At 37.9% G+C, this 26,942-nt stretch overlaps 1 non-coding gene across 1 annotated transcript; it reads right to left on the bottom strand.

Annotated features, from left to right (window-relative positions):
* Positions 1-1,986: 1,986 nt before the first annotated feature.
* Positions 1,987-2,094, bottom strand: LOC112793740 (small nucleolar RNA R71). Its single transcript, XR_003198437.1, has one exon. It is a non-coding gene; the product is annotated as a small nucleolar RNA R71 (small nucleolar RNA).
* Between the last annotated feature and the right edge of the window lie 24,848 nt (positions 2,095-26,942).

The following is a 26,942-nucleotide window of genomic DNA, read 5'->3' as shown; positions in this document are numbered from 1 at the left end:
GGGGATTGTTTAAGTTTGGACAACTGACGGTTCATCTTGTTGCTCAGATTAGGTAATTTTCTTCTTATTTTGTTTTCCAAAAATTTTTCAAAAATCTTTCAAAAAAAATTTTTCTTTTTCGTTTTTCTAAAAATAATTTTCAAAATAATCCAAAAAATAATAAAATCATAAAAACTAAAAATATTTTTGTATTTCTTGTTTGAGTCTAGTGTTAAATTTTTAAGTTTAGTGTCAATTGCATGTTTTCAAAAAATTTGTGCATTTTTCGAAAACTCATGCATGGTGTTCTTCACGATCTTCAAGTTATTTTTGGTAAGTCTTCTTGTTTTGATCTTCATATTTTCTTGTTTTGTGTCTTTTATTGTTTTTCATATGCATTTTTGCATTCATAGTGTCTAAACATGAAAATTTCTAAGTTTGGTGTCTTGCATGTTTTTCTTTTCTTGAAAATTTTTCAAAAATAAATCTTGATGTTCATCATGATCTTCAAAGTGTTCTTGGTGTTCATCTTGACAATCATAGTGTTCTTGCATGATTTCTTTGTTTTGATCTTAATTTTTCATGTTGTGAGTCATATTAGTGTTTTTCTCTCTCATCATTAAAAATTCAAAAATAAAAAAATAATATCTTTTTCTTATTTTACTCATAATTTTCGAAATCTTTGGGTTGACTTAGTCAAAAATTTTTAAAATAAGTTGTTTCTTGTTAGTCAAGTTAAGATTTCATTTTTAAAAATCTTATCTTTTCAAAACTTTTTCAAAAATCAAATCTTTTTCATTTTTTTATTATTTTTGAAAATTAAAAAAAAGTGATTTCAAAATCTTTTTCTTAATTTCATTTCAAAATTTCGAAAACTTTACTAACAATTAATGTGATTGATTCAAAAATTTGAAGTTTGTTACTTTCTTGTTAAGAAAGGTTCAATCTTTAAATTCAGAATCATATCTTTTAGTTTCTTGTTAGTCAAGTAATCAATTTTAATTTTAAAAATAAAATCTTTCTCAAAATATTTTTTTAATCTTATCTTTTCAAAAATATTTTTTTCAACTCAAATCTTTTTCAAAACAAATTTCAATTCATATCTTTTTTAATCATATCTTTTTCAAAAAAAAAATTTCAAAATCTTTTCTAACTTCCTATCTTTTCAAAATTGATTTTCAAATCTTTTTCAACTAACTAATTGACTCTTTGTTTGTTTCTTATCTTTTTCAAAATCACCTAACTACTTTTCTCTCTATAATTTTCGAAATTCTCTCCCTCTCATCTCTTTCTATTTATTTTATTTATTTACTAACACTTCTCTTCATCTTAAAATTTGAACCCTCTCTTCTCTTATGTGTTCGAATTTTGTTTCTTCTTCATTCTTATTCTTCTTTTCTTCTACTTACATAAATGAATCTCTCTACTGTGGTAAAGAGGATCCCTATTATTATTTTCTGTTCCCTTCTTTTTCATATGAGCAGGAGCAAGGACAAGAACATTCTTGTTGAAGCAGATCCTGAACCTGAAAGGACTCTGAAGAAAAAACTAAGAGAAGGTAAAGCACAACAATCCAGAGAAAATCTTATAGAGAATCTCGAAAAAGAAGACATGGCCGAACCCAATAACAATGGTGGAGGCGCAAGGAGGGTGCTTGGTGATTATACTACTTCCAATTTTTATGGAAGAAGCATCTCAATCCCTGCCATTGGAGCAAACAATTTTGAGCTGAAGCCTCAACTAGTTGCTCTAATGCAACAAAACTGCAAGTTTCATGGACTTCTATCAAAAGATCCCTATTAGTTTTTAACTGAGTTCTTGCAGATCTGTGATACTGTTAAGACTAATGGAGTAGATCTTGAAGTCTACAGGCTCATGCTTTTCCCTTTTGCTGTAAGAGACAGAGCTAGAACATGGTTGGACTCACAACCTAAAGATAGCCTGGACTCTTAGGATAAGCTGGTCACGGCTTTCTAGGCCAAGTTCTTTCCTCTTCAAAAGCTAAGCAAGCTTAGAGTGGATGTTCAGACCTTCAGGCAAAAGGATGGTGAATCCTTCTATGAAGCTTGGGAAAGATACAAGCAGTTGACCAAAAAGTGTCCTTCTGACATGCTTTCAGAGTGGACCATTTTGGATATATTATATGATGGTCTATCTGAGTTCTTTAAGATGTCACTGGACCATTCTGCAGGTGGATCTATTCACCTAAAGAAAATGCCTGCAGAAGCTCAAGAACTCATTAACATGGTTGCAAATAACCAATTCATGTACACCTCTGATAGGAACCCTATGAGTAATGGAACGCCTCAGAGGAAAGGAGTTTTTGAAATTGATGCTCTGAATGCCATATAGGCTCAGAACAAAATGTTGACTCAGCAAGTCAACATGATTTCTCAGAGTCTGAATGGATTGCAAAATGCATCCAACAGTACTAAAGAAGCATCTTCTGAAGAAGAAGCTTATGATCCTGAGAACCCTGCACTGGCAGATGTAAATTACATGGGCGAAGCCTTTGGCAACACCTACAACCCTTCATGGAGAAATCATCCAAATTTTTCATGGAAGGATCCACAGAAGCAAGGCTTCAATAATAATAATGGTGGAAGAAACAGGTTTAGCAATAGCAAGCCCTTTCCATCATCTTCTCAGCAAAAGATAGAGAATTCTGAGCAGAGTAACTCTAGCTTAGCAAACATAGTCTGTGATCTATCTAAGGCCACTTTAAGTTTCATGAATGAAACAAGGTCCTCCAATAGAAACTTGGAGGCACAAGTGGGTCAGCTGAGTAAGAAAATCACTGAAACTCCTCCTAGTACTCTCCCAAGCAATACAGAAGAGAATCCAAAAAGAGAGTGCAAGGCCATTGATACAATCAAAATGGCCGAATCCAAAGAGGAAGGAGAGAACATAAATCCCAATGAGGAAGACCTCATGGGACGTCCTCTAGACAGAAAGGAGTTTCCTATTGAGGACCTAAAAGAATCTGAGGCTCATATAGAGACCATAGAGATTCCATCAAACTTCCTTCTGTCATTCATGATCTCTGAGAACTATTCTTCCTCTGAAGAGGATGAAGATGTAACTGAAGAGCAAGTTACTCAATATCTAGGAGCCATCATGAAGCTAAATGCCAAGTTGTTTGGTAATGAGACTTGGAAAGATGAACCTCCCTTGCTCATTAGTGAACTAAATACATGGGTTCAGCAAACTTCACCTCAAAAGAAACAAGATCCTGGTAAATTCTTAATACCCTGTACCACATGCACCATGACCTTTGAGAAGGCTCTGTGTGACCTGGGATCAGGTATAAATCTTATGCCACTCTCTGTAATGGAGAAACTAGGGATCTTTGAGGTACAAGCTGCAAGAATCTGATTGGAGATGGCAGACAAGTCAATAAAACAAGCTTATGGATTGGTAGAGGACGTGTTAGTGAAGGTTAAAGGCCTTTACATTCCTGTTGATTTCATAATCCTTGACACTGGGAAGGATGAGGATGAATGCATCATCCTTGGAAGACCCTTCCTAGCCACAGCAAGAGCTGTGATTGATGTTGACAGAGGAGAGCTAGTCCTTCAATTGAATGGGGACTACCTTGTGTTTAAAGCTCAAGGATCTCCCTCTGCAACCATGGAAAAGAGGCATGATAAGCTTCTCTCAATACAGAGTCAAATAAAGCCCCCACAATCAAACTCTAAGTTTGGTGTTGGGAGGCTATAACCAAACTCTAAGTTTGGTGTTGAACCCCCACATTCAAACTCTAAGTTTGGTGTTGTGAGGTCTCAACAATGCTCTGAAGATCTGTGAAGCTCCATGAGAGCTCACTGTCAAGCTATTGACATTAAAGAAGCGCTTATTGGGAGGTAACCCAATTTTTATTTATCTATATTTCTATTGTTCTTTTATGTTTTATTAGGTTTATGATTATGTGGAGTAACAAAACAATTGCAAAAATTAAATACAGAATCAAAAACAGCAGAAGAAAAAGCACACCTTGGAAGAAGAGCTGTCTGGCATTTAAATGCCAGAAACAAGCATCTGTCTGGTGTTTAACGCCAGAAACAAGTACCAAACTATCGTTTAACGCTAGAAATAGGCTACATTTGGGTGTTTAACGCCAGAAACAAGCTGCAGTCTGGCGTTAAACGCCAGGATTACATATAGAAGGCGTTTTACACGCCTAAAGGGTACAGGGATGAGAAATCCTTGACACCTCAGGATCTGTGGACCCCACAGGATCCTCACCTACCTTATCTCTCTCTCTCTCTCTCTCCCGTCACCTCTTCACCACTCACATCCATCCTCTCTTCCTCATAAACCCCACCCAAACCCACCCTAAATGACCGAACCCAAACCCCTCTCCCTCCACTATATAAACCCCTCCATCCTTCTTCATTTTCACACAACACTAACCTCTCTTCTCCCCCTTGGCCGAAACCCACACCTCTCTCCCTCTCCTTCATATCTTCTACTTCTTCTTCTATTCTTTCTTCTTTTACTCGAGGGCGAGCAAACATTCTAAGTTTGGTGTGGTAAAAGCATAGCTTTTTTGTTTTTCCATAACCATTGATGGCACCTAAGGCCAGAGAAACCTCAAGAAAGAGGAAAGGGAAGACAATTCCTTCCACCTCTGAGTTATGGGAGATGGAGAGATTCATCTCAAAAGCCCATCACTAAGAAGAGGATGGATCAAACAAGAGAGCCCATTCAAGGATCTCAAGAGAAGCATGAGGAATCTCATCATCAAGAAATCCCTGAGATGCCTCAAGGGATGCATTTTCTTCCAAACAACTATTGGGAACAACTCAAAACTTCTCTAGAAGGATTGAGTCATGACATGAACCAATTAATGGTGGAACACCAAGAGCACTTCATCTTTCTCAACGAGATTAGAGAAGATCAAAGAGCTATGAGGGAAGAGCAGCAAAGGCAAGGAAGAGACATAGAGGAGCTCAAGGACACCATTGGTCCTTCAAGAAGAAGGTGCCACCATCACTAAGGTGGACTCATTCCTTAACTTCCTTGTTCTTATCTCTATGTTTTTTGGTTTTTAAGCTTCATGTTTGTCTATGTTTGTGTCTTTATTACATGATCATTAGTATTTAGTAACTATGTCTTAAGACTATGAATAATTTCATGAATCCTTCACCTTTCATAAATGAAAAATGTTTTTAATACAAAAGAACAAGAAGTACATGAGTTTCAAATTCATCCTTGAAATTAGTTTAATTATATTGTTTTTTGAATGACGCTTGAACAGTTCATATTTTTGATCTTGTTGTTTATGAATGTTAAAATTGTTGGCTCTTGAAAGAATGATGAACAAAGAAAAATGTTATTGATAATCAGAAAAATCATGAAATTGATTCTTGAAGCAAGAAAAAGCAGTGAAAAAGAAGAAGCTTGCAGAAAAAAAAAGTTATCCCTAACCATGTGCTTGTGGCATGCAGGTCCAAGTGAAAAGCTTGAGACTGAGTGGTTAAAGTCGTGATCCAAAGCAAAAAGAGTATGCTTAAGAGCTCTGGACACCTCTAACTGGGGGCTTTAGCAAAAATCTGAGTCACAATCTGAAAAGTTTCACCCAGTCATGTGTTTGTGGAATTTATGTATCCGGTGGTAATACTGGAAAACAAAGTACTTAGGGCCATGGCCAAGACTCATAAAGTAGCTGTGTTCAAGAATCAACATACTTAACTAGGGGAATCAATAACACTATCTGAACTCTGAGTTCCTATGGATGCCAATCATTCTAAATTTCAAAGAATAAAGTGAGATGCCAAAACTGTTCAGAAGCAAAAGCTACAAGTCCCGCTCATCTAATTAGAACTAATATTCATTGATATTATGAGATTTATAGTATATTCTCATCTTTTTATCCTATTTGATTTTTATTTGCTTGGGGACAAGCAACAATTTAAGTTTGGTGTTGTGATGAGCGGATAATTTATACGCTTTTTGGCATTGTTTTTAGGTAGATTTTAGTAGGATCTAGCTACTTTTAGGGATGTTTCTATTAGTTTTTATGAAAAATTCACATTTCTGGATTTTACTATGAGTTTGTGTATTTTTCTATGATTTCAGGTATTTTCTGGCTGAAATTGAGGGACCTGAGCAAAATCTGATAGGAGGCTGACAAAGGACTGCTGATGCTGTTGGATTCTGACCTCCCTACACTCGAAGTGAATTTTCTGGAGCTACAGAAATCCAAATGGTGCGCTCTCAATTGCCTTGGAAAGTAGACATCCAGGGCTTTCCATAAATATATAATAGTCCATACTTTATTCGAGTTTAGAGGACGCAAACTGGCGTTCAACGCTAGTTCCATGCTGCATTCTGGAGTAAAACGCCAAAAACACGTCACAAACCAGAGTTAAACGCCAAAAACACGTTACAACTTGGCGTTTAACACCAAGAGAAGCTTTTGCATGTGTAAAGCTCAAGGTCAGCCCAAGCACACACCAAAGTGGGCCCCAGAAGTGGATTTCTGCACTTAGACTTATTTCTGTAAACCCTAGTAACTAGTTTAGTATAAATAGAACTTTTTACTATTGTACTAAGCGTCTAGTCTTTTGATTGATCTTTAATCAATGTATGCGATTTTAGACCTTCATGGGGGCTGGCCATTCGGCCATGCCTGGACCATCAATTATGTATTTTCAACGGTGGAGTTTCTACACACCATAGATTAAGGTGTGGAGCTCTGCTGTTCCTCGAGTATTAATGCAATTACTATTATTCTTCTATTCAATTCAGCTTATTCTTATTCTAAGATATTCACTGCACTTCAACATGATGAATGTGATGATCTGTGACACTCATCATCATTCTCACCTATGAACGCGTGCCTGACAACCACTCCCGTTCTACCTTAGATCGAGCGCGTGTCTCTTAGCCTCCACTCCAAAAGATCAGAGTCTTCGTGGTATAAGCCAGAATGATTGGCGGCCATTCCTAAGATCCAGAAAGTCTAAACCTTGTCTATGGTATTCCGAGTAGGATCTGAGATGGGATGACTGTGACGAGCTTCAAACTCGTGAGTGTCGGGCCTGGTGACAGACGCAAAAGAATCACTGGATTCTATTCCAACATGATCGAGAATCGACAAATGATTAGCCGTGCTGTGATAGAGCATTTGGACCATTTTCACTGAGAGGACGGGAGGTAGCCATTGACAACGGTGAAACCCAATAGACAGCTTGCCATGGAAAGGAGTAAGAATGATTGGATGAAAGCAATAGGAAAGCAGAGATTCAGAAGGAACATAGTATCTTCATGCGCTTATCTGAAATTTCCAGCAATGAATTACATAAGTATCTCTATCTCTATTTTATGCTTTATTTATCTTTATATTCAAAAACCATTATAATCATTTGAATCCGCCTAACTGAGATTTACAAGATGACCATAGCTTGCTTCATACCAACAATCTCCATGGGATCGATCCTTACTCACGTAAGGTTTATTACTTGGACAGCCCAGTGCACTTGCTGGTTAGTTGTGCGAAGTTGTGATAAAGTGTGATTCATGTTTGAGAGCTCCAAGTCTTTGGCACCATTGTTGATGATCACAATTTCATGCACAATTCAACAACAACGAACGATACGTTCACTTGGAGTGAACGCTTGCGATACTTTCATAATTTAAATTTGAAGATGGCAATCGACGCACACCCGTCGATGTGACAAAGAAGTGATGGGCGCAACCGCGTACATGATGCTGGGGCACAGCCACGTACATGATGCTGGGGCGCAGAAGTGATGTTTTATCATCCACGCGCACGCGCAAAGGACGCGTATGCGTGAACGTAGCGTTCATGGTGCGAACATAGCATTCAGTCAATGAACGCTGCCAAAGGATGCGCACGCATGCATGGTGTACAAGAGTAGCTTGTGGGTGTCAGGGTGTACACCATTGGACTTGACAGTGTCGCATATCCTCAAGAATGCAGTGAGATGATGATTTGGATCCTCTTGGGCACTTTCTCCATATGAACAATTATTCTGGACAAGAGTAATGAGTTGAGGTTTCAACTCAAAGTTGTTAGCATGGATTGTTGGTTTTAGGATGCTGCTGCCACAGTTCCCTGGGTTTGGGTTGATGTAGGAGCCTAAGACTTGCCTCTCTTGCCTAACATGATTGCCAACTTCCTCTCCAACATGGTTATGTGCTTCTTCTTCCATGGTGGTTTCTGGGTCTTCTTCCACTACTTCCTCTCTAGCTATGCCTTTGCCTCTTGCTTCCCTCCTTAATCTAAGGAAGGTCCTCGCTGGTTCACTATCGAAGGAGGATGAAGTTTCTCCCCTTCTACCTGTCATACATTCAACAACAGCAAACAGAGGGCAAGTAAAAGAATCACCTTAGTTAAGATTAGTGGTTAACTTGGTTGATGCAATTAATCGAACAGTTAGAAGAATGAAATTATGGACAATGGATAACTAAAATGCTCCCAGCAAATAGACAGAAATCAGAATGGAAAAAGAAATAAAAAAAGAAATATAACAAAGCAATTAAAATGCTTAATCTAGCTCTCCAATCAATTTAATCATTGTTAAATTCAAACCGATCCCCCGCAATGGGGCCATAAAACTTGATGAGTCTGGAATTCACACCCCATAATTTTTTTTATTATGAATCCGCTCTTTTGGCAAGCGCACCAAAATTATCGTCAAGTATTAACCCAGAGTGGAGTGGGATTGTATCCACAAGATTGGTAGTTTTGAGCAATTTTAACAAATTGGAAAATTAGTCAAGCTAAACAGAATAAATTGTGATTGCAGAATTATAAATGGGAAGAAATGCAAATGACCTGAATGTAAAGAAAAGCAGTAAAGTGTAGAAATAAAAATGGCAAGAATGTAAAGAGCAGAAACATAAATGACTGAATTATAAACGAGAATGGGGATTCGCAGAATGTAAATGGAAGCTATAAAGAAAGTGATAGATGAGAATAGGGGAAGTTCATTGTGATCAGATGATGTTGTCTCTTTGGATTAAGTTCAGCTTCTATCCTCTTCAATCATACAACTCATTGACCTCTTGGCAACCCAATCTCTCAGATCTTTATCAATAGCCAATTCTTTGGTCTAATTGCTCATGAAGAGTGATATACATGGTCCCTGATTATACCACACATCATCATAGGTCCAGGTAGAAGGAGGATTATATATCACCATATCCAAACAGCAAAACGCAGATTCTACTCAAGTATGAGAAGGGATTTCTAGCATGGTCTCATGTTTCCTTTTCCAAGGTTCCCATGAATCCCATTTTTCATTCAACCTCTTTTCCAAGATGATTGAACACTGATGAGCGGATAATTTATACGCTTTTTAGCATTGTTTTTAGGTAGTTTTTAGTAAGATCTAGCTAATTTTAGGGATGTTTTCATTGGTTTTTATGTTAAATTCACATTTCTAGACTTTACTATGAGTTTGTGTGTTTTTCTGTGATTTCAGGTATTTTCTAGCTGAAATTGATGGACCTGAGCAAAACTCTGATAGAAGGCTGACAAAGGACTGTTGATACTATTGGATTCTGACCTCCCTGCACTCGAAATAGATTTTCTGGAGCTACAAAACTCCAAATGGCACGCTCTTAACGGCGTTGGAGATTAGACATGCAGAGCTTTCAAGCAATATATAATAGTCCATACTTTAATCGAGATTAGATGACGCAAACTGGCGCTCAACGCCAGTTCCATGCTGCATTCTGGAGTCAAACGCCAGAAACATGTCACGAACCAGAGATGAATACCCAAAACACGTTACAACTTGGCGTTCAACTCCAAGAGAATCCTCTGCACGTGTAAAGCTCAAGCTCAGCCCAGGCACAGACTAAGTGGGCCCCATAAGTGGATTTTTGCATCAATTACTTACTTTTGTAAACCCTAGTAGCTAGTCTAGTATAAATAGGACATTTTACTATTGTATTAGACATCTTTGGTCTCAGTTTTAATCTATTATTCATCTTAGGAGACTATTGATCACGTTCATGGGGACTGGCCATTCGGCCATGCCTGGACTATCACTTATGTATTTTCAACGGTGGAGTTTCTACACACCAGAGATTAAGGGTGTGGAGCTCTGCTGTACCTCGAGTTTTAATGCAATTACTACTATTTTCTATTCAATTCAGTTTATTCTTGTTCTAAGATATTCGTTGCACTTCACCATGACAAATGTTATGATTCGTGACACTCATCATCATTCTCACCTATGAAAGCGTGACTGACAACCACTTCCGTTCTACCTTAGACCGAACGCACATCTCTTAGATTCCTTAATCAGAATCTTCGTGGTATAAGCTAGAATTGATGGCGGCATTCATGAGAATCTGGAAATTCTAAACCTTGTCTGTGGTATTCCAAGTAGGATTCAGGGATTGAATGACTGTGACGAGCTTCAAACTCACGATTGTTGGGCGTGATGACAAACGTAAAAGAATCAATGGATTCTATTCCGGCATGATCGAGAACCGACAGATGATTAGCCGTGCTGTGATAGAGCATTTGGACCTTTTTCACTGAGAGAATGGGATGTAGCCATTAACAATGGTGATGCCCTACATACAGCTTGCCATGGAAAGGAGTAAGAAGGATTGAAAGAAGGCAGTAGGAAAGCAGAGATTCACCAGGGATAAAGCATCTCCATATACTTATCTGAAATTCTCACCAATGATTTACATAAGTATTTCTATCTTTAATTTCTGTTTATTTATTATTATTATTCAGAAACTCCATAACCATTTGAATCAGCCTAACTGAGATTTACAAGATGACGATAGCTTGCTTTAAACCAACAATCTCCGTGGGATCGACCCTTACTCACGTAAGGTTTATTACTTGGACAACCCAGTGCACTTGCTGGTTAGTTGTGCGGAGTTATGAAGAAAGTGCTGAGTTAGTAGATGCATGATGAGCGGATAATTTATACGCTTTTTGGCATTGTTTTTGGTATGTTTTTAGTATGTTTTAGTTAGTTTTTATTATATTTTTATTAGTTTTTAGTTAAAATTCACTTTTCTGGACTTTACTATGAGTTTGTGTGTTTTTCTGTGATTTCAGGTATTTTCTGGCTGAAATTGAGGGACCTAAAAATCTGATTCAGAGGCTGAAAAGGACTGCAGATGCTGTTGGATTCTGACCTCCCTGCACTCGAAGTGAATTTTCTGGAGCTACAGAATCCCAATTGGCACGCTCTCAACTGTGTTGGAAGGTAGACATCCTGGGCTTTCCATCAATGTATAATAGTCTATACTTTGCACGAGATTTGATGGCCCAAACCGGTGTTACAAATCAGCTCAAAACTGCCCGGCGTTAAACGCCGGAACTGGCACAAGAATGGGAGTTAAATGCCCAAAATGGCACAAAATATGGCGTTTAACTCCAAGAAAAGTCTCTACACGAAAATGCTTCAATTCTCAGCCCAAGCACACACCAAGTGGGCCCGGAAGTGGATTTTTACTCATCTTTGTAAACCCTAGCTACTAGTTCTCTACAAATAGGACCTTTTGCTATTGTATTTTCATCTTTAGATCTTTGAATCTTTTGATCACTTGAGTCTTTTGATCATGTTTTTATGATTGAACCCTCTTTGGGAGGCTGGCCATTTGGCCATGCCTAGACCTTGTTCTTATGTATTTTCAACGGTGGAGTTTCTACACACCATAGATTAAGGTGTGGAGCTCTGCTGTACCTCGAGTATTAATGCAATTACTATTGTTCTTCTATTCAATTCAGCTTATTCTTGTTCTAAGATATTCATTTGCACCCAAGAACATGATGAATGTGATGATTATGTGACGCTCATCATCATTCTCACTTATGAATGCGTGCCTGACAACCACTTCCGTTCTACAAGCTAACAAGGCTTGAATGTCTATCTCTTGGATTTCTTAATCGGAATCTTCGTGGTATAATCTAGAATTGATGGCGGCATTCAAGAGAATCCGGAAGGTCTAAACCTTGTCTGTGGTATTCTGAGTAGGATTCAAGGATTGAATGACTGTGACGAGCTTCAAACTTGCGATTGTGGGGCGTTAGTGACAGACGCAAAAGAATCACTGGATTCTATTCTGACATTATCGAGAACCAACAGCTGAATAGCTGTGCTGTGACAGAGCGCGTTGAACATTTTCACTGATAGGATGGGACTGTAGCCATTGACAATGGTGATGCCCAACATACAGCTTGCCATGGAAAGGAGTAAGAAGGATTGGATGAAGACAGTAGGAAAGTAGAGAGACGGAAGGGACAAAGCATCTACATACGCTTATCTGAAATTCTAACCAATGAATTGCATAAGTATCTCTATCTTTATTTTATGCTTTATTCATAAATCATTCATAACCATTTGAATCTGCCTGACTGAGATTTACAAAATGACCATAGCTTGCTTCATACCAACAATTTCCGTGGGATCGACCCTTACTCGCGTAAGGTTTATTACTTGGACGACCCAGTGCACTTGCTGGTTAGTTGTGCGAAGTTGTGATAAAGAGTTGAGATTGCAATTGAGCGTACCATGTTGATGGCGCCATTGTTGATCACAATTTCGTGCACCAAGTTTTTGGCACCGTTGTCGGGGATTGTTTGAGTTTGGACAACTGACGGTTCATCTTGTTGCTTAGATTGGGTATTTTTCATAATTTTTAAGAATGAATTCTAGTGTTTCAAGGTGATGTTCTTATCATCACCAAAGCTAATTGATCTTCATCAATTTAGCTCTTGAATGTAATGTCCTGCTGAAGTTTGGCTAGCGATGTCTAATTCCTTTAGACTAAAGCTTTAGACTAACATTGCATGATTCCTGGAATTCTTATTAAAAATTTTGAATCTCTTTATTTTCTTCTCCATATAATTTTCGAAAAATCCAAAAAAATTACAAAATCATAAAAACCAAAAATATTTCTTGTTTGAGTCTAGTGTCTCATTTTAAGTTTGGTGTCGATTGCATGTTTCTGTTCTTCTTGCATTTTTCGAATTCATGCATGTGTCTTCATTGATATTCAAGTTGTTCTTGATGATTTACTTGCTCTGATCTTGAAATTCTCTTGTTTTGTGTGTTTTGTTGTTTCTCATATGCATTCTCAACTTGTTAGTGTCAGTAGTATACAAACTTCTAAGTTTGGTGTCTTGCAAGCATTGTTTATTTGATTTTAGTTGCATTTTGATTTTTATTCATCATTAAAAATCCAAAAATCTTTTGATTTGTGTCTTTTCAAGTCAATAATGCAAAGAATTGAAGATTCAGAACATACAACAGAGGAATTACACAGAAAAAGCTGGGCGTTCAAAACGCCCAGTGAAGAAGGAAAACTGGCGTTTAAACACCAGCCAGGGTACCTGGCTGGGCGTTTAACGCCCAAAAGGGTAGCATTTTGGGCGTTAAACGCCAGAATGGATACTATTCTGGGTGTTTAATGCCAGGATGGCACAAGAGGGAAGATTTTGTTTTCAATTCAAATTTTTTCAAGTTTTCATAATTTTTCAAAATTAAATCTTTTTCAAATCATATATTTTCAAGCATATATTTTCAAAATCAATTTCTTTCCAATTTCAAAAATACTTGCTAACAATTAATGATTTGATTCAACATTTCAAGTATGTTGCCTTTTTTGTTGAGAAAGGTTTAATGTTTGAATCATATCTTTTCTTGTTAGCCAAGTCATTGATTTTAAAAATCAAATCTTTTTAAATTGTTTTTCAATCATATCTTCTCAATCATATCTTTTTAAAACTATATATTTTCAATCATATCTTTTTAATCATATCTTTTTCAAAATAAGTTTTCAATCATATCTTTTTGACTTCTAATTTCAAAATCTTTTTCAAAAATCACTTTACTTCTTTCCCAATCTTAGTTTTCGAAAATCATCAATCAATTTTCAAAATGTTTTTAAAATCTTTTTAATTTATTTTCGAAAATTTCTTCCCCTCTTCTCACATCCTTCTATTTATGGACTAACATGTACAATTCGAACTCTATCTTTCTAAGTTCGAATGCTTCTACCTCTTCCTTCTATTTTTCTTTTCCTCTGACACCTCAAGGAATCTCTATACTATGACATAGAGGATTCCATATTTTCTTGTTCTCTTCTCTTTCATATGAGCAGGAGCAAAGACAAAAGCATTCTTGTTGAGGCTGACCCTGAACCTGAAAGGACCTTGAAACAAAAGCTAAGAGAAGCTAAAGCACAACTATCTGTAGAGGACCTAACAGAATTCTTCAAATAAGAAGACATGGCAGCCGAAAACAACAACAACGCCAACAATGCAAGGAAGGTTCTGGGTGACTTTACTGCACCTACTCCCGACTTTTATGGGAAAAGCATCTCTATCCATGCCATTGGAGCAAACAACTTTAAGCTTAAACCTCAATTAGTTTCTCTAATGCAATAGAATTGCAAGTTCCATGGACTTCCATTGGAAGATCCTCATCAGTTTTTAGCTGAATTCTTGCAAATCTGTGACACTGTCTAGACCAATAGGGTTAACCCTAAGGTCTACAGACTTATGCTATTCCCTTTTGCTGTGGATATGGTTGGACTCACAACCTAAAGAAAGCCTAAACTCTTGGGAAAAGCTAGTCAATGCCTTCTTGGCAAAGTTCTTTCCACCTCAAAAATTGAGTAAGCTTAGAGTGGAAGTCCAAACCTTCAGACAGAAGGAAGGTGAATCCCTCTATAAAGCTTGGGAAAGATACAAACAATTGATCAGAAAGTGTCCGTCTAACATGCTTTCTGAATGGAGCATCATAGGTATCTTCTATGATGGTCTGTCTGAACTGTCCAAGATGTCATTGGATAGCTCTGCTGGAGGATCTCTTCATCTGAAGAAGATGCCTGCAGAAGCTCAAGAACTCATCGAAATGGTTGCAAATAACCAATTCATGTACACTTCTGAAGGGAATCCTGTGAACAATGGGACGAATCAGAAGAAAGGAGTTCTTGAGATTGATACTCTGAATGCCCTATTGGCTCAAAACAAAATATTGACTTAGTAAGTCAATATGATTTCTCAAAGTCTATCTGGAATGCAAGCTGCAACAGGCAGTACTAAGGATGCTTCATCTGAAGAAGAAGCTTATGATCCTAAAAACCCTTCAATGGAAGAGGTGAATTACATGGGAGAACCCTATGGAAACACCTATAATCCTTCATGGAGAAATCATCCAAATCTCTCATGGAAGGATCAACAGAGACCTCAACAAGGTTTCAACAACAATAATGGTGGAAGAAACAGGTTTAGCCATAGCAAGCCTTTTCCATCATCTTCTCAGCAACAGACAGAGAATTCTAAGCAGAGCCACTCTGACTTAGCAACCATGGTCTCTGATCTAATCAAAACCACTCAAAGTTTCATGACTGAAACAAGATCCTCCATTAGAAACTTGGAGGCACAAGTGGGTCAGCTGAGTAAGAAAGTTACTGAACTCCCTCCTAGTACTCTTCCAAGCAATACAGAAGTGAATCCAAAAGGAGAGTGTAAGGCCATCAACATGACCAAACTTAGAGAGGAGAAAGATGCAGTGAGCACCACTGAGGAAGACCTCAATGGACGTCCACTGGCCTCCAATGAGTTCCCTAATGAGGAACCATGGGAATCTGAGGCTCACACTAAGACCATAGAGATTCCATTTAAATTACTTCTGCCATTCATGAGCTCTGATGAGTATTCTTCCTCTGAAGAGGATGAAGATGTCACTGAAGAGCAAGTTGCTAAGTACCTTGGAGCAATCGTGAAACTAAATGACAAGTTATTTGGTAATGAGACTTGGGAGGATGAACCCCCTTTGCTCACCAAAGAACTGGATGACTTGACTAGGCAAAGATTACCTCAAAAGAGACAGGACCATAGGAAGTTCTCAATACCTTGTACAGTAGGCACCATGACCTTCAAGAAGGCTCTGTGTAACCTAGGGTCAAGCATAAACCTCATGCCTCTCTCTGTAATGGAGAAGCTAGGGATCTTTGAGGTACAAGCTGCAAGAATCTCACTAGAGATGGCAGATAATTCAAGAAAACAAGCTTATGGACCTGTAGAGGATGTTCTGGTAAAAGTTGAAGACCATTACATCCCTGCCTAGAGACTGGGAAGTGCATGGATGAATCCATCATCCTTGGCAGACCCTTCCTAGCCACAGCAAAGGCTGTGATTGATGTTGACAGAGGAGAATTGATCATTCAAGTGAATGAAGAATCCTTTGTGTTTAAGGCTCAAGGATATCCCTCTATAACCATGTAGAGGAAGCATGAAGAGCTTCTCTCAAAACAGAGTCAAACAGAGCCCCCACAGTCAAACTCTAAGTTTGATGTTGGGAGGCCACAACCAACTTCTATGTTTGGTGTTGAACCCCCACATTCAAACTCTACGTTTGGTGTTGGGAGGTTCCAACATGACTCTGAGTATCTATGAGGCTCCATGAGAGCCCACTGTCAAGCTACTGACATTAAAGAAGCGCTTGTTGGGAGGCAACCCAATGTTATATTTATCTATTTTTTCTTTGTTATTTTATGTTTTCTATAGGTTGATGATCATGGGAAGTCACAAAATCAATTGAAAAAGCAAAAATAGAATGAAAAATAGAAAGAAAAATAGCACACCCTGGAGAAAAACCTGTTGGCGTTTAAACGCCAGTAAAGGCAGCAAATGGGCGTTTAACACCCAGTCTGGCAACATTCTGGGCGTTTAACGCCAGAAAGGGGCACCAGACTGGTGGTAAACGCCAGGAAAGGGCAAGAAGTTGGCGTTAAATTCCAGAAATGGGCACCAGCCCGGTGTTTAACGCCAGAATTGGCATAAAGAGCATTTTTGCTCGCCACTTGGTGCAGGGATGAATTATCCTTGACACCTCAGGATCTGTGGACCCCACAGGATCCCCACCTACCCCACCACTCTCTCTCTTCTTCACCCATTCACCAATCACCTCAACACCTCTTCCCCCAAAAACCCCTCACCTATCAAATCCCACTATTCTCTTCACCACTCACATCCATCCTTCATAAAACCCCACCTACCTCACCATTCAAATTCAAACCACTTTTCCTCCCAAACCCACCCATAATGGCTGAACCCTACCCCTCTCTCCACCCCTATATAAACCCATCTTCACTCCTTCATTTTCACACAACCTAAACACTACTTCTCTCCTTGGCCAAAATACAAAGCCACATCCATCTCCTCTATTTCTTCTTCTTCTACTCTCTTCTTTCTTCTTTTGCTCGAGGACGAGCAAACCTTCTAAGTTTGGTGTGGTAAAAGCATTGCTTTTTGTTTTTCCATAACCATTTATGGCACCTAAGGCCGGAGAAACCTCTAGAAACAGGAAAGGGAAGGCAAAAGCTTCCACCTCCGAGCCATGGGAGATGGAGAGATTCATCTCAAGGGTACATCAAGACCACTTCTATGAAGTTGTGGCCATGAAGAAGGTGATCCCTGAGGTCCCTTTCAAACTCAAAAAGAGTGAATATCCGGAGATCCGACATGAGATTCGAAGATGAGGTTGGGAAGTTCTTACTAACCCCATTCAACAAGTCGGAATCTTAATGGTTCAAGAGTTCTATGCCAATGCATGGATCACCAAGAACCATGATCAAAGTGTGAACCCGGACCCAAAGAATTAGCTTACAATGGTTCGGGGGAAATGCTTAGATTTTAGTCCGGAAAATGTAAGGTTGGCATTCAAGTTGCCCATGATACAAGGAGATGAACACCCTTACACTAGAAGGGTCAACTTTGATCAAAGGTTGGACCAAGTCCTCATAGACATTTGTGAAGAGGGCGCTCAATGGAAGAGAGATTCAAGAGGGAAGCCGGTTCAATTGAGAAAGCATGACCTCAAGCCCATGGCTAGAGGATGGTTGGAGTTTATACAACGCTCAATCATTTCCACTAGCAACCGGTCCAAAGTTAATATAGACCGGGCTATCATGATTCATAGCATCATGATTGGAGAGGAAATAGAAGTTCATGAGGTTATATCCCAAGAACTTTATAAGGTGGCGGACAAGTCCTCTACCTTGGCAAGGTTAGCCTTCCCTCATCTCATTTGTCACCTCTGTTATTCAGTTGGAGTTGACATAGAGGGAAACACCCTCATTAATGAAGACAAGCCCATCACTAAGAAAAGGATGGAGCAAACAAGAGATCCCACTCACCATGAAATCCCTGAGATGCCTCAAGGGATGCACTTTCCTCCACAAAACTATTGGGAGCAAATCAACACCTCCCTAGGTGAATTAAATTCCAACATGGGATAACTAAGGGTGGAGCATCAAGAACATTCCATCCTCCTCCATGAAATTAGAGAAGATCAAAGGATCATGAGAGAGGAGCAACAAAGACAAGGAAGAGACATTGAGGAGCTCAAGCACTCCATAAGATCTTCAAGAGGAAGAACAAGCCGCCATCACTAAGTTGGACCCGTTCTTTAATTTCCTTGTTCTTTATTTTCCTGTTTTTCGAATTTTCATGCTTATGTTTATCTATGTTTGTGTCTTATGATCATTAGTGTCTTAGTGTCTATGCCTTAAAGTTATGAATGTCCTATGAATCCATCACCTTTCTTAAATGAAAAATGTTCTTAATTGAAAAAGAGAAGAATTGCATGAATTTTGAATTTTATAACAGATTAATTATTTTGATGTGGTGGCAATACTTTTGACTTCTGAATGTATGCTTGAACAGTGCATATGTCTTTTGAATTTGTTGTTCATGAATGTTGGCTCTTGAAAGAATGATGAAAAAGGAGACATGTTACTGAGGATCTGAAAAATCATAAAAATGATTCTTGAAGCAAGAAAAAGCAGTGAAAAAAAAAACGAAAAAAAAGAGAAGAGGAAAAAGAAAAAGAAATAATAAAGTTGTGATCCAAGGCAAAAAGAGTGTGCTTAAGAACCCTGGACACCTCTAATTGGGGACTCTAGCAAAGCTGAGTGGTGGACGAAATTGTGATCCTCAAAGTTGGTCTCTTTGTATTCGTGTGAAATAAAAAATACCCCAAAGAGATCATGGTGTGATAAATTGGGATCTTAATAATCCCTGGTGTGATCATAACTCCGTTCAACTTTACCAGCAAGTGTACTGGGTCATCCAAGTAATACCTTACGTGAGTAAGGGTCGATCCCACAGAGATTGTTGGTATGAAGCAAGCTATGGTCACCTTGTAAATCTCAGTTAGGCAGATTAAAATGGTTTATGATGAGTTCGAAAATTAATAAATAAATAGACAATAAAAAGGGATAGAAATACTTATGTAAAGCAATAGTGGGAATTTCAGATAAGTGTGTGAAGATGCTATGCTCCTCTCGTATCTCTATTTTCTTATTACATTCATCCAATCCTTCCTACTCCTTTCCATGGCAAGCTGTATGTAGGGCATCACCGTTGTCAATGGCTACATCCCATCCTCTCAGTGAAAACGTTCCTATGCTCTGTCACAGCACGGCTAATCATCTGTTGGTTCTCAATTAGGTTGGAATAGAATCCCTTGATTCTTTTGCGCTTGTCATCACTCCCAGCCTTCAGGAGTTTGAAGCTCGTCACATTCATTCAATCACAGAATCCTACTCGGAATACCATAGACAAGGTTTAGACTTTCTGGATCCTCATGAATGCCGCCATCTATCTAGCTTATACCACGAAGATTCTGTTGGGGAATCTAAGAGATATGCGCCCGACCTAGAGTAGAACGGAAGTGGTTGTCAGTCACGCGCGTTCATAGGTGAGAATGATGATGAGTGTCACGGATCATCACATTCATCAAACTTAAGTGTAACGTATATCTTGGAATAAGAATAGAAGAGAATTGAATAGAAAGTAATCATAATTGTATTGAAACTTGAGGTACAGCAGAGCTCCACACCCTTAATCTATGGTGTGCAGAAACTCCACTGTTGAAAATACATAAGTAAAAGGTTCAGGCATGGCCGAATGGCCAGCCCCCTGAATGATCAAGAGACCGAATGATCAAAGACTACCAAGTCAAAAGATTAAACTGTCAAAAGATGTCTAATACAATAGTAACTTATCCTATTTATACTAGACTAGCTACTAGGGTTTACATGAGTAAGTAATTGATGCATAAATCCACTTCCGGGGCCCACTTGGTGTATGCTTGGGCTGAGCTTGATCTATCCACGAGCTGAGGCTTTTCTTGGAGTTGAACTCCAAGTTATAACGTGTTTTGGGCGTTCAACTCTGGATCATGACGTTTTTCTGGCGTTTAACTCCAGACAGCAGCATGTACTTGGTGTTCAATGCCAAGTTACGTCGTCAATTTCCGAATAAAGTATGGACTATTATATATGGCTGGAAAGCTCTGAATGTCTACTTTCCAACGCCGTTGAGAGGGCGCAAATTAGAGTTCTGTAGCTCCAGAAAATCCATTTCGAGTGCAGGGAGGTCAGATTCCAACAACATCAGCAGTCCTTTTTGTCAGCCTTTTTCAAAGTTTTGCTCAAGTCCCTCAATTTCAGCCAAAAATTACCTGAAATCACAGAAAAACATACAAACTCATAGTAAAGTCCAGAAATGTGAATTTAACATAAAAACTAATGAAAACATCCCTAAAAGTAGCTTGATCTTACTAAAAACTACCTAAAAACAATGCCAAAAAGCGTATAAATTATCCGCTCATCACAACACCAAACTTAAATTGTTGCTTGTCCCCAAGCAACTGAAAATCAATTAAGATAAAAAGAAGAGAATATACTATAAATTTCAAAATATCAATGAATATTAATTCTAATTAGATGAGCGGGACTTGTAGCTTTTTGCTTCTGAACAGTTTTGGCATCTCACTTTTTCCTTTGAAGTTTAGAATGATTGGCTTCTCTAGGAACTTAGAATTTCATATAGTGTTATTGATTCTCCTAGTTAAGTATCTTGATTCTTGAACACAGCTACTTATGAGTCTTGGCCGTGGCCCTAAGCATTTTGTTTTCCAGTATTACCACCAGATACATAAATGCCACAGACACATGACTGGGTGAACCTTTTCAGATTGTGACTCAGCTTTGCTAGAGTCCCCAGTTAGTGGTGTCCAGCGCTCTTAAGCACACTCTTTTTTTGCTTTGGATCACGACTTTAACCACTCAGTCTCAAGCTTTTCACTTGGACCTTCATGACACAAGCATATGGTTAGGGACAGCTTGATTTAGCCGCTTAGGCCTGGATTTGATTTCCTTGGGCCCTCCTATCCATTGATGCTCAAAGCCTTGGATCCTTTTTACCCTTGCCTTTTGGTTTTAAGGGCTATTGGCTTTTTCTGCTTGCTTTTTCTTTTTCTTTCTATTTTTTTCACCATTTTTTTCGCAAGCTTTTCTTTTTTTTTTCACTGCTTTTTCTTGCTTCAAGAATCAATTTTCATGATTTTTCAGATCATCAATAACATTTCTCTTTGTTCATCATTCTTTCAAGAGCCAACAATTTTAACATTCATAAACAACAAGATCAAAAATATGCACTGTTCAAGCATTCATTCAGAAAACAAAAAGTATTGTCACCACATCAATATAATTAAATTAAATTCAATGATGAATTCGAAATTCATGTACTTCTTGTTCTTTTGAATTAAAACATTTTTCATTTAAGAGAGGTGAAGGATTAATGGATTTTATTCATAGCTTTAAGGCATAGTTACTACATACTAATGATCATGAAGTAGAGACACAAAACATAGATAGACATATAACATTAAAAAAACGAAAAACAGAGAAATAAGAACAAGGAATGAATCCACCTTAGTGGCGTCTTCTTCTTGAAGGACCAACAATGTCCTTAAGCTCTTCTATGTCCCTTCCTTGCCTTTGTTGCTCCTCCCTCATTGCTCGTTGATCTTCTCTTATTTCATGGAGAATGATGGAGTGCTCATGATGTTCCACCCTTAATTGTTCCACATTGTGGCTTAAATCTTCTAAGGAGGTGTTGAGTTGCTCCCAATAGTTGTTGGGAGGAAAGTGCATCCCTTGAGGCATCTCAGGGATTTCTTGATGATGAGCTTCCTCATGCATCTCTTGAGAACCGTGAAGGATCTCTCTTGCTTGCTCCATCCTCTTCTTGGTGATGGGCTTATCCTCTTCAATGGGGATGTCTCCTTCTATGATAACTCCAGCTGAGTAACATAGATGGCAAATAAGGTGAGGAAAAGCTAGCCTTGCCATGGTGGAGGGCTTGTCGGCTATTTTGTAGATTTCATTGGAGATGACCTCATGAACTTCTACTTCCTCTCCAATCATGATGCTATGAATCATGATGGCCCGATCCACAGTAACTTCAGATTGGTTGCTAGTAGGAATGATGGAGCGTTGAATGAACTCCAACCATCCTCTAGCCACAGGCTTGAGGTCCAGTCTTCTTAATTGAACTGGCTTGCCTTTGGAGTCTCTTCTCCATTGAGCTCCTTCCACACATATGTCCATTAGAACTTGGTCTAACCTTTGATTAAAGTTGACCCTTCTAGTGTAGGGGCGTTCATCTTCTTGCATCATGGGCAAGTGAAACGCCAACCTCACATTTTCCGGACTAAAATCTAAGTATTTCCCCCGAACCATTGTGAGATAATTCGATGGATTCGGGTTCATACTTTGATCATGGTTCCTAGTGATCCATGCATTGGCATAGAACTCTTGAACCATTAAGATTCCGACTTGTTGCATGGGGTTGGTTAAGACTTCTGACGATTGGATTTTTGACGGTTTAGAATTTCTCAAATAAAATCTCGTCGAAGTATAGTCTCTAAACCAACAATAATCCTCTCATACAAAAATTTGTTTGTCACAAGTAACAAACCCCTAATTTTATAAACCGAAGTATTCAAACCTCGGGTCGTTCTCCCTAGGATTTACAATAAAGTGTCTTGTTATTGGTTGTGAGTTATATTTGGGGTTTTTAAGATTTTAGACAAGGAATATAAATGGCAAAGAAAATAAACTAACAACTAGCAAAGCTCTTGGCAAGATATGAGAACTAGAAGTCCTATCCTAGTTATCCTCCTCAATTGTGATGGAAAATTATCCATTACTCCCACTTAGTCAACCTCTAACCATGGAGGAAAGTCAAGTGGATGAATCAATTTGATCCCTCAAGTCCTAATCAACTCCTAAAGGAAAGACTAGCTTCAGAGGTATTCAAATCAATTAGCAACTTCTAATTATCAATCAACAAAAGGATTAGATAACTCAAGAGTCACTAATTACTCAACCAAAGCCAAGAGGAACAAAAGCTACACTAAAATCCTACCAAGCATTTCATCAAACACTTGGAAGGCACAAAAGAAAAGCAAAGCAAATTGACAACAAGAAGAGAATCTAACAACAATTATTGAAAGAAATTAACAACAACAATCAAAAGAAACACGATTATTATGAATTACCTTGAATTGAATTGAAAGAAAGTAGAAGGAACAATACTAGATCTACAACAAAATATAAGAACAACATAAAAGAGATTACACCAAAAGAGTAGGAGAAGAATGAATGTAACTACAAGGAATTGAGAAGATAGAAGTAGAAGAAGATGAATCTAAATCTAGATCTAAGAACTAAACCTAATCCTAATCCTAATTCTAGAGAGAAGTGAGAGCTTCTCTCTCTAGAAACTACTTCTAAAACTAATTATCTATCTAATGATCTCCTAATTAGTCTATGGGTGTGAATGTATATCAATCCCCTTCAATCCTTGGCTATTATATGCATTTTGGCGCCAAAGTTGGTTGCTGAAAACCTTCCAAAATCGCCAGGCACGTGTTACATTAATGAGGTCATGTGCCACCATCGGCGCGTGAGCGCACGGTACGCGTGCGCGTCCTTGTCCTGTTTCGCAATGTGCGCGCGAGCGCCTTGTGCGCGTGCGCGTGCATGGCCTGGATCAATTCTTTGGCTTTTTGTGCTTCTCTCCACTTGTATGCTTCCTTCCTTGCTTCCTTTGATCCATGCCTAGCCTATTTCAATCCTGAAATTACTAGCAAACACATCAAGGCATCTTATGGAATCAAAGAGAAACTAGAATTCATCAAAATAAGGCTCAAAAAGCATGTTTTTACACTTAAGCACGAATATGGGAGAGATAACAAAACCATGCTAATTCATAGGCTAAATGTGACAAAAGGTTATCAAGACACTCTAAATTTAATACAAAACAAACCGTCAAATTGGGGTTTGTCAACCTCCCCACACTTAAACCTTAGCATGTCCTCATGCTAAAATAAGAAGGAACTAAGGGTTATGACATTTATTGAATGCAACTAAACTATATGAGTCCTATCTAAATGCAACTACCTAAAGTAAATGCAAATGCTTAATTCAAACATATCAAATTGCCAAGAGAGCATGTGTAAGCACAAGTCTAGGTAATAGGAATTAATTCCAAACCACAATTGTATTGAATTGTCAAAAAGAATTTAAACTTGCAAGAATATAGATAATATGGGTGAACACATGTGATTGAACTTTTGAACCCTCACCGGATGTGTATCCGCTCTATTCACTCAAGTGTTTAAGGGTCAATTCACTCAATTCTCTTCTAATCAAGCTTTCCAAAATTTGATTTTCTTCTAACAATCAACATTTATTCAATGCATGCATACATTCATCATGAGGTCTTTCATTTAGGTTGTAATGGGGTTAGGGTCAAGGTAGGATCATTTATGGTTAAGTGGACTAGGATTTGAGTCTTTGATTAGCATAGACTTCCCCATCTAACTATATAATGACCTTATTGACTTCACTTTGGGGCGTTTTGTCCCCTTTTTTAGTATTTTCTCTTTTTTTTTTCCATATACAATTTTTTTCCTTTTTCTTTTCTTTTTCTCTTATTTTTCTCATTTTCACTTTTATTTCTCTCTTCTCTTTTTTCTTTTTCTTCCTTTCATTTCTTTTTTTTTTCTTTTGTCAAACTATATACAAGAACATCAATGCATAAGGTCTATTCATTTAATCAATACATGAGTATGTACCCAATTCCTAAACATGAAAGTGTACTACCCCTTTTATCCCATCCAATGTTCCCAAGCCTCACCAACTTCGAATAATAAACACTCTCACTAGCCTAGGCTAATCAAAAATCCAAACAAGGACTTTTATTGGTTTTCCGCCTTGGCTTGTAATGTGCTAAATTGAGAATAAGTTGGTTAAGCATAGGCTCAAAATTGGCTAACAATGGAGAATAAAAGGTTGGCTATTTGGGTAAGTGGCTAATGAAGTAATGGCCTCAATCATATAAATGCATAAATACAAGAAATAAATGGACATATAGAATCAAGCAAATCAAGGATTACAATCATAGAAAGAGAGCAATTTCACACAAGAATGGAAAATAAGTGGTTATAAAATGGAACCACATTAATAGGCTCAAGTCTCACAAGCTTGTGTTCTTAATTCAATACATGATTCACAAAGTATGAAATTCAAGCAAGTTTCACCAACAATTTTCTTTCAATCAATTGGGTCAATGCCCTACATTTAAACTCCTTGGAAAATTTCAATGTTTGACTAGGCATTGTTGTGATTGAAAAATTCAAAAATTTCTTAGTTCACCCTTTCCTTTTTCACTTAAAACCAATATATTGTGCAAAAGAAAAGGTAACTAAATATTTGCAATTCAAGTATGATTTCTAATCACAACCACAAACTAAAAACAAAGGTAAACAAGATGTATAAAGAAAAATCCAACTAAAAGTACGGAATCTATCATCCAAAACATCTAAAAATATCCAAAAGCATCAAAATATCTAAAATCCAAAATAAGCAATAAAAGTGTCCAAAGCAAACTAGAAATGCATCAAAATATATACAAAGATGTGCAAGATAAGATAACTAGGCCGAAAAATTCACCGGTTCCCAAATAATGCTACCGGTGCCCTCCTGACAAACCCCGTTTTGACGGTTTATCTTGTATTGATTTTAAGAGATTTTATGACCTTTTACCCACATTTATCCATTGAAATAGCATGGTTTTGTATATTCTCCTTTAATTGTGCTTAAGAGTGAAAACATGCTTTTTAGGTCTTAAAGTAAATAAATTTAATTCACCTTGATTCCATTAGATGCCTTGATATGTTTGTTAAGTGATTTAAGGTTTAGGAGGCAAAGATTGGATCAAGGGAATGAAGAAAGAAGCATGAAAAGTTGGAGAACTCGTGAAGAAATGAAAGAACCGGAAAGCTGTCAAGCCGACCTTTTCGCACTTAAACGACCATAACTTGAGCTACAGAGGTCCAAATGATGCGGTTTTAGTTGGGTTAGAAAGCTAACATCCGGGGCTTCGAAACGATATAAAATTTGCCATAGTTGCTACAAGTATGGTGGCGCGCACGCGCATAGTACGCGCACGCACCGTTGCTGCCACCTAGTCCACTTGAAGCAAAACGTGGCCAGCGATTTTAGAAGCCTTGTGGGCCCAATCCAACTCATTTCTGATGCTATTTAACCCAAGGAGTGAAGAGGGAAACACATGTTAGTTACCATTAGTTTAGTTTAGTAGTTAGAATTAGTTTCTAGAGAGAGAAGCTCTCACTTCTCTCTAGAATTAGGATTAGGATTAGGATTAGTTCTTAGATCTAGGTTTTAATCTTTGCTTTCTTCTACTTCTACCTTTCAATTCCTTGTTACTACATTCATCTTCTTCTATTCTTTTGTTGTAATTTCCTTTATGATGTTCTTATACTTTGTTGTAGATCTACTATTGTTCCTTCCATTTTCTTTCAATTCAATAAGAGGTAATTCATAATAATTGTTCTTCTTTGCTTTTCTATTGTTGATCTCTTGCCTTTGTAGTTAGATCTCTCTTTAATTCTTGCAATTTATGTTATTTACTTTTATTGCCTTTTATGTGTTTGTTGAAATGCCTCTTCTAGATATAGTATAGATTTTGTTCCTCTTGGACTAGGTAGAGTAATTAGTGACACTTGAGTTATCTAATTCCTTTATTGATTGGTAATTGGAGAAATTGCTAATTGGTTTGGAGT

Source organism: Arachis hypogaea, chromosome 3, assembly GCF_003086295.3.
Source record: "Arachis hypogaea cultivar Tifrunner chromosome 3, arahy.Tifrunner.gnm2.J5K5, whole genome shotgun sequence".
Classification (NCBI taxonomy): Eukaryota; Viridiplantae; Streptophyta; class Magnoliopsida; order Fabales; family Fabaceae; genus Arachis; species Arachis hypogaea.
Note: the sequence above shows the minus strand (reverse complement) of the source record. Positions and strands in the feature narration are given on the sequence as shown.